Below are 12,757 nucleotides of genomic sequence, written 5' to 3' on the forward strand. Positions count from 1 at the left end.
GTTCAGGTTCTGCAATTACTGGGCGGAAACCGTTGTCAAGGTTCAGACCCCTGTGGTTTACTAATATCCTTAATTGTTATGTTTTCGTTCTGATGTGAGTGCTGTAAGGAAGAAAGACATGTCCAGTGAAAAAACAGTTATGATAAAAGGTATTTTTGCTACTTTTTAGCATATTCAACGAGACATTTCTCGGAAGTAAAATTAAAAAAAAAACGTGTTAGATTTGTATTTTATAATTATTTGTATCATTTATGTAATACCATTTGTACAGAAGTAAAAATTTACGAAAATTTGTCAATAAATTTTATTTGTCATGAAATTTATTATATAATTTGCTTGTACAGTTCCTGGTTCTCATATCTGAATATCAATTTAAATATATTATTCATTTATCCCGTCTTTACCAAAGGCATGGTGACTTACCCAAATGATCGCTGAAATTGATGGAGTAAATATTGAAATAGATATATGTGAAATTTTGAAACATCCTGTCTGTAGGTGAATTGTTTTTAGAAAAATCCTAAAAGAGCATTTCGTTGTCTCCGTTTACATTTTGCTCCTGAAGATGTTATTTAAGGATTCAAGGGAACTTAACTCGATTGCAGTAATGCCCCTATGCCGATAGAGTGATCGTTAAGTCGTAATATATGGATTCTTATAGAAAGAAAAGGAACCAACAAATATATTGCAAATACTAGTTACAACATATTAGGATAGTTCAAATGATTTCATGTGATATCGTCTACAAAATGGTTTTTGGACTGGTCAGTGCTATTGGGGTGGGAAGGGGTCTTATGCATGTGTAATTATTATTATTATTATACCACACTTATATAGCACTCTTTTCATACAAAAAATGTTCGTTCAAAAGTGCTTTACAAAAACATAGAGAACACATACATACATAGACATAACATGTAAATCTATTGGTAAAAGATTAAAAGGAACAGTAATTAAAACAAGATCATCCATAAATTATGTTCAGCGTTAAATTACATTACGAGAGCAATCCCTTTCTCAACACGAAACAAACCTGTCATGTAGTTTGTTTTGGGTTTAACGCCATTTTTCAACAGTATTTCAAATTTTGTTATTTTATAGAGCATGTGTGAAAGAGATGCGTTTTCAAAGATTTTTTAAATGCGGACAGTGAGCTTGAATCTCTGATGCTTGCTGGGAGGACATTCCAAAGTTATGGAGCTGCATGCTTGAAACTTCTGTCACCATACTTCACTGTTCGACTCCTCGGTACAATCAAAGACACATTTGCCGACCTTAAGTCTCTACAAGGCTTGTACATTTCCAGCATATCGACAATGTACTTGGGAGATTCATTGTGCATGGCTTTGTATGTGAGTGTCAAGATTTTGAACTCAATGCGGTTTTTCAGGAAATAACAAGAAACAAACATTTGCTTATGTTATTCTGGCATAAAATGTGCAAAAAGCTCAATAAAATGAATATTAAATGGATAATTAAAAGCGTTCACTTCCTTTGTTTTAACTGTGTTGCTATAGGCCTGTTTATACATTTCCGCTTCATTGTAGAGCGGCACGTTCCAGAAAAAGTCATGTCTCAACGGTAACATGTGACAACATCTCAACCACAATTATTACGGTAACGCTCAATGTGATGTGGCTTTACATGTAAAATAATTACATTTATTAACTTTCCTTGTGTCCTGCATTAACAAAAGGTAAAAGCACATTGAGTCTCACATTCTGCAACGTCTTGATTAAGATTTGACTGACAATATTTTCACTGTTATAATGTAACCTCAAATAGCTTGTTTGATCTCTTGTTGGTTAGCTGTTATGAATAATATGTCGCTATTTGCTCTACTATTTATAACAAGAGAGTCACTGATCCTAAAGCTCTCACCTGTGTACAAGGCTTCGAGTGTGTTTGTACAACTTAATGGTACAGAGTTAGGTTTCTTCTATGTTAGCCTGTATTATATACATGTCACAAACATTTTTGAACCTAGGACAATAATTTGAACAATTATGGTAGGCAACTCTTGCTAGCACACGCCAAATGTCAAGGCTCTAGCTATTATTGATTCATAGAAGAAGATTTTCAAAGTTTCATATATATATAAGCCTATAGTATGTACATGTTACACACACTGGCGTGGACATTTTTTACCTTAATGCAATAATTTGGACAAGTATGGTAGACAGTGAAACCCTTATATCACATGCCAAATATCAAAGCTCTAGATAAAATGATTTGTAAAGTGTGATAGCTGAAAATCTATTTTTAACCAAAAAAGATCCATATGTTCAATGAACCGGAACCTTTGAACAATTTTGAAAGAGGGCTACCCAGAGATCAATTGTGTAAAGTTTCATCAAAATCCATTCCGTGGTTTTGGAGGAGATGTTGCTAATGAAAAGTGACCACGCCCTCTGGTGGCCATTTTTTGACGAATCAGAAAACTTTGAACACTATTTGTAGAAGGTCACACAATTAAATAATACAAGGACAAATTGTGTGAAATTATTTTAAAATCTGGCTGCATGTAACAGTTTTATACAAGAAGATTTTCTAAGTTTCTACTATATACATATAGGGAAAAGTGACCCCCCAACCCCCCGGCAGCCATGTTATTTGACGAATCGGAATAATTTGAACAATCTCGGTAGAGGGTCACACAAGAACCATTTGTGTAAAATTATATTAAAATCGGCTAGCAGTTTCACACAAGAGGATTTTTAAAGTTTCCACTATAGGGAAAAGTGACCACGCCCTCTGGAGGCAATGTTTTTGGACAAAATCAAAATAATTTAAACAATCTTGGTAGAGGGTCACACAAGGACCATTTGTGTAAAGCTATTTTTTAAAGTCCGGCCAGCAGTTTCACACAAGAAGATTTTTTAAATTTCCACTATATAAATGTAGGGAAAAGTGATCACGCCCCCTGGCGGCAGTGGGTTTTTTTTTTTGTTTTCTTTTTTTTTTGACAAATTGGTATAATTTGAACAATCTTGGTAGAGGGTGACATAATGAAATTTGTGTGAAATTAATTCAAAATCAGACCATCGGTTTAGGCAGAGATGTCGTTTGAAGATTTTTCTATTTTTATGCAATCAAGCGAAACCGTTTGAATAACTTGGTAGAGGACCGTCCAAGAAACATCCATGCCAAGTTTCATCAAATTTCATTTGGTGGTTTCGAATGAGACTCGTTTTAAACACAATTGTTGACGACGGACGATTTGACGAACGGACGGACGACGGACACAGCGTGATCACAATAGCTCACCATGAGCACTTTGTGCTTAGGTGAGCTAAAAATGGAAAACAACTGAATAGCTATTAAAAAATGCTTTACTCTTTATGAATGGCATTTTGTAATAATTTGATTTTCAATCAATTTGTATGAGTTTATTGTAAGTGCTCTCGAGTCTCTTTCTACAGTTTTCATATCTATGCTAAATAGCATTTTTGTCTTTTTATGTCTCAGTAAATGGGCTCGATGCAATCTTACTGCTGTAATTCAGAACATTTAGGAGGGCTTGAGAATGCCTTGCACGATGTCGATATATTGCTGGAATGTTTGTCTAAACAAGAGTACATATTACATTACCGACAGATTTTGAGGATACTGACGACATACGTCCAAAGAAGGCTACATCACGAAATTGGAACATGTTTTGATGCCTAGATACTATTGTATTCTGCGCCGAAACGATACACTTGTGCTAAGATTAGATCACATTAGGTAATCGTTGGAGTCCTTATGAGACACAAAATAAAATTAATTTTAGCAATTTATGCATTACAGTATATGCCGGCGAAAAAGGGTTTAATCTGTTGTAAATCGTAATTCTAAGCATTTTTAGGTGTCCGAAAATGGGCTCGAATCAATGTTACTGCTGTAATTAACAGCGTTCAGGAGAGCTTGAGGATGCATTGAACAATGTTGATATGTTGCTGGTATATATGTCCAAATAATATTGCATATAATTATTATTATATTGTCGACGGATTTTCAGTATACCAACAGCATACGCCCAATGAAGGTCTCATTACGAAATTAAAACGTTAGGCTCTCACATAAGACTGTTTTTACAATACCATAAAATGCATTCATTACAGTTGCCTACATCTATGGAAACGAGCAGTTAGTATGTGTTATATTAATGAAAGTTTAGCCCATCACTAATCAATAGACTAATTTCCTGTTTTAATTTTTTAATTTCCTGTTTTATCCCTTTGATGTATACATGCTTTCAGGGCCTTATGATATTTGGATGTGTGGCTGGTGGATGCATATTATTGTTATTTGCAGGGATTTATGGCATTTTAGTAACCCTGGGGGTGTGTATACATATAAAGCAGCGTCGGATAAACTAATTAGTGGACTTGCTGTGGAAGAACACCAGTCGTTTCACCCCCTGGATGTTTCACCCCTAGTTGTTTCACCAAGTTTAATAAAAAAGAATGGCTATAAACATGCAATTATCATACGTAGTGTTAGTTGATTTATGGTGAATAAGCCTTTGTAGATAAATATGAGAGATGGTAAAAAAGAAAATTAAAATGCATTAAAATGGCAGAGTTACAGTATGCATCAGAAGCTATTTATGTTACATGATAAATTTAAACTTTTTTTTATTTCAGATAATAAAATTAACAATACAAATCTAGGTTGCTGAATATGTTGATTAAGTATGTGCTAAAAGTTCTATTGTTATACTTTTATGACCTTTAAGACTGCTCCACAACTACCATTATCAGAGATCAATCAAGTATAACAATAGAACATTAAACCAGCTAGGGATGAAACAATCAGGAGGTGGAAAGTCTAGGGGAGAAAGTCTTGATACCTTGTGGAATGCCGTTATTGGTCTGGTATATTGTTCGCATAAATTCTCTCTACTTATATGATAGTTTAAAATGCGAACTTGTATCCTTTGACATTAAATCTGCCGCATTGAATGTACCCACGCATTGAATGTACACTATTAAACCCATGTTAAACCTAACCCTGACCTTTAACCACCCGCTTAGCTCAGTAGGTAGAGCGTCGGTCTACGGATCGCGGGGTCGTGAGTTCGATCCTCGGGCGGGGCGTATGTTCTCCGTGACTATTTGATAAACGACATTGTGTCTGAAATCATTAGTCCCCCACCTCTGATTCATGTGGGGAAGTTGGCAGTTACTTGCGGAGAGCAGGTTTGTACTGGTACAGAATCCAGGAACACTGGTTAGGTTAACTGCCTAACTATTAAACCTAACATAAATTGTTACATGACTGAAATACTGTTGAAAAACGGCGTTAAACCCAAAACAAACAAACAAACCCTAACCTTTAGTCAGTACGCTCAATACAATCAATGCGTGCGTACATCCAATAGGGGCAATTTATTGTAATGTTGACGTTGTATCCTTGCTCTGAATTTAATAACATTTTGTATTTCCGTATGCAGTCAAGTCAAGTAATATTGATTTATAAATGTCGGGGATAAATAACACTGTTACATAGTACACAGAAAACACAAGCTCTGAAGAGCTTTTAAAGCCGACTTGCAAATGAAATAAACATAAATGCATTGCATCATCGTATTACCAAAGAGTTTTATACTTCTTTGGTATTACGTAGCATGTAAGACAATTTAAAAGGTTTAATATAGATAATACTAAGGTAAATAGTTAATAGTTACTACAAGTTAAAGCATAGCAAAAGTTCCTTCTAGGGCACATCTATATAAATATAAAATGATCATCTTGTAAAATTTTGGTTGCAATGTCTGTTTTATACTGCCAAAAAATATCAGGTAAGTATTTACTCTAGTTATTTAACATAAATTGTTAAATCCAACAAGAAATTAAATCTGTTACCACTTTCAGTAGAGTAAATATGGCAATAAGACATTGACCCGGTCAATCTATTATGATTCGATGTGTGAATTCGTTGCGCATAATTAGAGGGTCGCAATGGGGTTTGTTTTCACATATTAACCATGCATTTGAAGGTAACGATAATATTTGGTTGTTTACATTTAAATTTGCTGATATATGTCTATCTGGTCGACTGAATGTACATATGTTATGTTCTTCAAGAATGGAGGAAATAAAAGAATCATCATCGGGTTTAGTATTGTGTAATCCATGGAATGCGTTCAGTCAGAGAGTCGCCTCAATTGGGAAAGAATAGTTTAACATCAAAGGTCACGGAGTTTAATGGCCAGCTTGTAATTACAACAGCTTTCGATATCAGTAGCTCAGTCAAGTGTGACTTACTGAATAAAGATATTCCTTCTCAAGAGAATAATATCAACACACACACACACACACACACACACACACACACACACACACACACACACACACACACACACACACACACTGAAACACGTTACTATATCACAACTATCTGTCTAATGAAAGAACTAGGTTCTAAGAGCATAAGAGCTAAGCAACATAAAAAGCGAAAAAAAAAAGAAAAGAAAAGAAATTATGTAGCTAAAAGGCAAGTGACTAGATATTCAGGGTATATTCAGTATTACATGTGTCACGCACCCGATAGATAAATTAGTTGGTGCAAAGTTACGCCCCTTAGATTTGCCACCGCTCTGTAGAAAAACGCCAAATCACTGATGTAGGATACGGTTTATATGATAGGTATTTTTCTATATAAGCTTTAAATTATTCTTTATCTTAATGGATATTTTGTTATCTATAGTTAAAGCTGCTTATAAAATAAGTAAACGGTAAAAGGGCGCATTGAAACAATTATTAGCACTGACCACAGGAGTCTGAAATTCTATCAATAAGACCATTAAAGTCTAGATCTATCTTTACAAGAAATACCCACAGGTGCCGGTCCAGTCTTGGTGCCCATTTGGGTGCCGCTTCATCAAAAAAAAAAAAAAAAAAAAAAAAAAATTAAAAACACTGTTTTACGCCTAAAACGAAAAAAAAATTTTTTTTTTTTTTAAATTTTTTTCCCTGTATTATATACTCATATGGAAAAGGTGCTTGTGTTGCCGTAACGCTATGGAGGTTTACTAGGACACGCTGTGTAACAACCAAAATGTCCAGTTCAGTAACATCTGAGGCTACCTTGCTGCAATTTACACATCATGCGTTTATGAAATAGTTTACAATCTTGTTCTGCCTAGTAAACTGCCTTAAATAACTTACATTCAAATTCAAACAAGCCAGATTGTCTAGACACTTGCAAAATAACAGTGACTATCGGCCATTTTGTTTCAAAACGAAAGTAGAAAACCTATTCCGTTGTTCGCGTCTTAGAATTTAAATGTAAGTTATTTAAGGCTGTTTACTAGGTAGAATAGAATTGTTTACTATTTTATAAATGCATGATGTGTAAATTGCATCAGGGTAGCTTGCATTGATACTGAACTGGACATTTTGGTTGTTCCACAGCGTGTCCTAGTAAACCTCCATAGCGTTACGGCAACACATGCACCTTTTCCATGTATATATGAGTATGGGGAAAAAAAATTCAAAAAAAGTTTTTTTTTCGTTTTAGGCTTAAAACTGTTTTTAATTTTTTTTTTTTTTTTTTTTTTGAGGGGGTGGCACCCATATGGGCACCAAGACTGGACGGGCACCTGTGGAAATACCCCCTATATATATAAAATATATTTTATATACCGTATATAGGGGGTATTTTTTGTAAAGATAGACTTCTTTGGTCTTATTGATAGAATTTCAGACTCCTGTGCACTGACCAGTGTTGACACTAACCAGGTCCTGGGTAGATCTGGCTACATTAGCAGGCTGGTAACATTGCACGATTGGGCTTTTGACATAAAAACTAATATTTCTTGAAAAATAATGAAGATATTTCTTTCAAACTTGGTCCATTTATTAAGCATAACATATGATGCATATTTTGTTGCCTTCAGTTTTGTTAGAATTACTTCCCTTTTTCAGATTTTTATGATGCATAATGTTGGAAGTCAAAAAAAATTATGTTTTAACGCAATGTTTAAAACAGAAAAGGGTTCAATGGCTTTCTATTGCTCCAAACTTTTGCGCCAATACCTTTATTCTATATATTTAGGGTTAATACTTTGTTTCTAGTGCAGATGTATGAACAATATTTTTACAGCTAACATTTTTCTATAATGTAAGTGAAAGCACAGTAAAATGTATACATTCATGTACTAGCACAATAATTTAGAGCATTAGAAAGCCAATGAACCCTTTTTTGTTTTGAACTTAGCATTAGACCATATTTATTTTGGACTTCAAAAATTATGCGTCATAAAAATCTGAAAAGGGGAAATAATTCAACCAAAACTGAAGGCAACCAAGTTATTTTTATTTTAATTTCTATCATATGTAATGCTTAATAAATTGACCAAGTTTGAAAGAGATATCTTCATTATTTTTCAAGAAATACATATTTATTAGTTTTTATGTCGAAAGCCTGATCGGGCAATCTTACCAGCCTGATTAGCTTAACTGACGCAGTTTTTAAAAATTATTATAGATATGTCTCATTTTCTGTATGAGCCGAATATACAGGGGGCACTAGGCCCCACTCTTCAAGTGAAAGTTTGTAATGGACACTAATCCCTGCTCTTTTCATGTCAAAGTTGGTAATATGTTTTGAAAGTGTGATAAAGCAAAGAATTATAAAATACACAGAATGGCAACTGGCTGTAGTCTTGCGTTATCTCGTGTCAGAGCGTGAATTGGCGTTATCTTAGTCACAACAAACATCGGCGAGCATGGAGTTACAATTTGTACCTTTAAAACTACATTTAAAATACATGTTAGCTTCTAAAACAACATAAGTTTAAAGTGAAATTGTCTTAAGACACAAAATACACGTTTCTTACCATCAAAAGAAGCGTGGTCATACGGTGGTAATTAATCTACCGATGAATAATTGACCGTGCATACAAAATGGCGTGTGGAGAATGCGTCGCTTCCGGTAAATGAGATCTCATTCAGTTGTCATGTTTTTTTGGCGAGATTTGCTCTATATGCCTTTCAAGTTGCCGATATATTTTTTTTTTTCAGTTCTTTGGATAAAGGTAAAGGTAAGTTTTATTTACTGTCGCTTGATGAAACAATTAACATAAGCTCTATAGAGCTTTTCTGCGACCCTATATTAAGACCATTTAAAACCAATTATACCTCACCCCCAGCAATTTGCTGGTACCCATTTACAGCTGGGTCAACTGAGGCAATCGTGATAAAATGACTTGCCCAAGGACACACCGCAATGGGAGTAGCCAGGATTCGAACCAGGGGCCTTCACCTCCGTAGGAAAGCGTCTTAGCCCTCTCAACCAATGCGTCCACCATGACTTTGAAAAATATCAAATTAATTCAAAGCCTGTCCATGAAGGCTTTTGAAGAAATTGTTCTTTGTTTCATATAAAATTCAGCTACTTCAGAACAATTTTGTTACAGTTTCTAGATTTTCACTCAGTGGTAGACCTATTTTCCACAAGATATCCATACATTTGCTTCAAGAAAATGAAAAGAAAAAGGGGTGCTGAATAGTATGCAGTGAAATGCAAGTCAACTGAATTCAGGTACCCTCATATTGCCGCATTTTAGAAAGCGGACTGCAGAATAAACACCCTATTTTCGTTTTCAAGTAAACAACTCGAAAACATGCGAATATTAGCATGAAAAGTGTCCTATTTTATGTAAAATTCATTCCACGAGTGAAATAATGCCCAGTTGGCACCCGATTTACACGCAATTGCGCGAAAAATGGAAAAATTAGGATCTGTTTATTAGGGACTTCTTTCGACTACACCTCGGAAGCACATTTTTGACCGAATTACTGCATTATAACCTGAAGCTTTAAAAGTATTACAACTCTGGCACGCATTGAAAGAGATTGTAAGTAATTCTTACAATATGTAGATTCCTGGCAAACTGGACGGAAAATGGGCCATATATGTTTTATTTTCTGATGGTCGTGTCCGTAACAGCATACAAACATCTCTGATCTGAATTTTTTTAGCTAGGTCCTGGGGTGTGGAACACTTGCCCACCACCAACACACTTATTGAACTTTTTTCATCATCATTTTATATCTACGTACAGACACTAATTTTACAACAGAGGTAAAAGCTTCTCTGAGCTTGATCTAGTTTCATTAAAAAACAATATGCCCTCCAGCTTAGCTCAGATCTGTGGATGGCGGGGTCATGAGTTTGATTCCCGGGTGGGGCGTATGCTCTCCATGATTATTTGATAAAAGACATTGTGCCTGAAATCATTCGTCCTTCTCCTCTGATTCATGTGGGGAAGTTGGCAGCTACTTGATTGTGGAGGACAGGTTTGTACTGGTAGAGAATTCAGGAACACTGGTTATGTTAAATGACTGCCGTTATATGACTGAAATACTGTTGAAAAATGGGGTTAAACCCAAAACAAACAATTCTAACACGACCTTTTCCATTTTCCTGTTAAAAAAAGAAGACTGAAAACTGTGTGTTATTGAACAACAATTCATTTTTCTGATGCCAGAACTATTATGTCATAGCGTCAAACAGCATAGCGGTGCACTGGAAAAGAAACCAATAGAAAACAGGCAAATATTTAATGGATGTCGTCAAGGATGTACTTTAAAGTCCTTGGTTATGTGTTAGAATAGAAATGATATTTTGTTTTGTTTCGGGTTTAACACCATTTTTCAGTTATGTAATGGCGGGCAGTTAACCTAATCAGTGTTTCTGGATTCTGTACCAGTACAAACCTTTTCTCTGCAAGTAACTGCCAACTTCCCCACATGACTGAAATAATATATCTCATTCAATGATTTGCTCTTAAATAAAGTCATATTGTTTGTCATTCAGACACGTATTATTATATCACAAAGGCTGTGCCCTTGTGATATTATTCCTTCGCATCTGCATGAATTCCAAACAATGATTTTATTCAATGACAAACCACTAAATGAGATATATTATATCATGATAAGACATATGCACCTACTTTTGTTATTATTTAACAGTTGTAATAATCAGCTCAACAATTTGTTTTATAATCAATTAACAGACACAAGTAAAAATGAATGTTTGTAAAATCTTCAACATATCTTGTAATGGTTATCAGAACAGAAATATGGTAAATGTTATTTTAAATAGTTTGTCAATGATAAAGTCCAAGTAAAATGCAATCATTACCCAAGTGAAATTAGTATCATTTGGAAATGTTTTGGACATGGTTACATGGTTAAATCATGAATCTGAAAATCCTGAGAGGTAAGATGAGAATTTCATGACGTGTTAATCATTACTTGAGTAGGTCTGTATAATAAAAGTTTATTTTTGACATTGATTGAATGCAACTATTGTTCTGACCCATATAAAAAATTGAATGTTTATTGGTCTACTAAACTGTCACATACTCCCGAATGATCAGTATTTAGCATTAAATGTTGACAAAACCAACAATCTGAAGGAGAATAATGTTAGGACAGTAGTAATTGATTTGTGCATATCTTATACAGCCAACACCTGTTGTTGCTATTGATTTGTATTGATTAATTGTACTGTTGTCATCTAGGTAGCATATGTTTCTTTTCTGGGATGATTTCAGGTTGTATGTTTTAGGATAAACAATATTGTTAGCTGATTATATAGATTGACTTTAAGCCAGGTTAAACACTGATAGCATGTAAGTAATGGCACATAATTATTATACTAGCTTTTTGTAAAGAAAATGATTTTCCACTGTATTTTTGAAAAAGATGAATGTATTAACTCCATCTTAATTTATCACGAAAACTGTGAACTGTAGATATGAAATAAATCTTATAATTGATCTTTTTGTTATATATGGAAAATAAGGAAAACATATATTGGAATAAACCACACTAGTGAAGTTTACAGAAAAAATGTCAGACTATATTTGATAATGTGAATGATGAAACAGTGTCGGACATATATCTGATAATATGAATGATGAAACAGTGTCAGCAGTGTCTGACATATATTTGATAATTTGAATGATGAAACAGTGTCAGACATATATCTGATAATGTGAATAATGAAACAGTAGGGCTGTCATTGACTGGGTCTTAGGCATATCGACAATACTGATATATCGGAAGACAAATATCGACAATACATCGATATATTTATTATAAAGTTAGATTAACAACCTGTTTGTTCATGTGCATGCTATATACCTTCTTGTTTTAAGTTAATGTTATTTTTTGTTTTATTGCCTACTTTTCATATTACTGTTTGATTGTGTTGTATTTGTATTTATGAAATAAATGAAATAAATAAAATTAATAAAGACTACTACGGTACAAGTTTAGACATGACCTTTTTAGACGACTTCTGTTACTTAGGCCACATCTTTACAGGCAGAAAAGTTATTTAGAGTGTTTATCTGGACAGATTTTTTTCCCCGTAAAATATCAATTTTTAAAAATGGAAATCGATGGACCAAAAAATATCGTTGATATATCAATATTGTTTCTATCAATGACAGCCCTATGAAACAGTGTCAGCAATGTCAGAGATGTATTTGATAATGTGAATAGTGAAAGTGTCAGACATATTTCTGATATTAAATATATGTGAATGATGAAACAATGTCAGCAGTGTCAGACATATATTTGATATTGTGAATGATGAAACAGTGTCAGACATATGTCTTATAATGTGAATGATGAAACAGTGTCAGACATATGTCTGATCATGTGAATGATTATATTCACCCCATATATGAATCACATCATCAAGAAGTTATGATTAAGACTTGCACTGTAATTTGGAAATATGTCTGTTG

At 34.1% G+C, this 12,757-nt stretch overlaps 1 protein-coding gene across 2 annotated transcripts in view; it reads left to right on the plus strand.

Moving 5' to 3' along the window:
• Positions 1-6,587: 6,587 nt before the first annotated feature.
• The window catches only part of LOC123554847 (protein crumbs homolog 1-like), a 60,816-nt gene continuing 54,646 nt past the window's right edge, over positions 6,588-12,757 (plus strand). The window contains exon 1 of one of the 2 annotated variants that reach the window (XM_053525285.1): positions 6,588-6,632. The gene's annotated coding sequence lies outside the window, so the exon portion shown is untranslated. Of the gene's footprint in view, positions 6,633-11,542; positions 11,633-12,757 lie in introns of those variants that run through there. The other variant, XM_053525284.1, reaches the window with a different exon arrangement.

Source organism: Mercenaria mercenaria, chromosome 15 (assembly GCF_021730395.1).
Source record: "Mercenaria mercenaria strain notata chromosome 15, MADL_Memer_1, whole genome shotgun sequence".
NCBI classification, from domain to species: domain Eukaryota; kingdom Metazoa; phylum Mollusca; class Bivalvia; order Venerida; family Veneridae; genus Mercenaria; species Mercenaria mercenaria.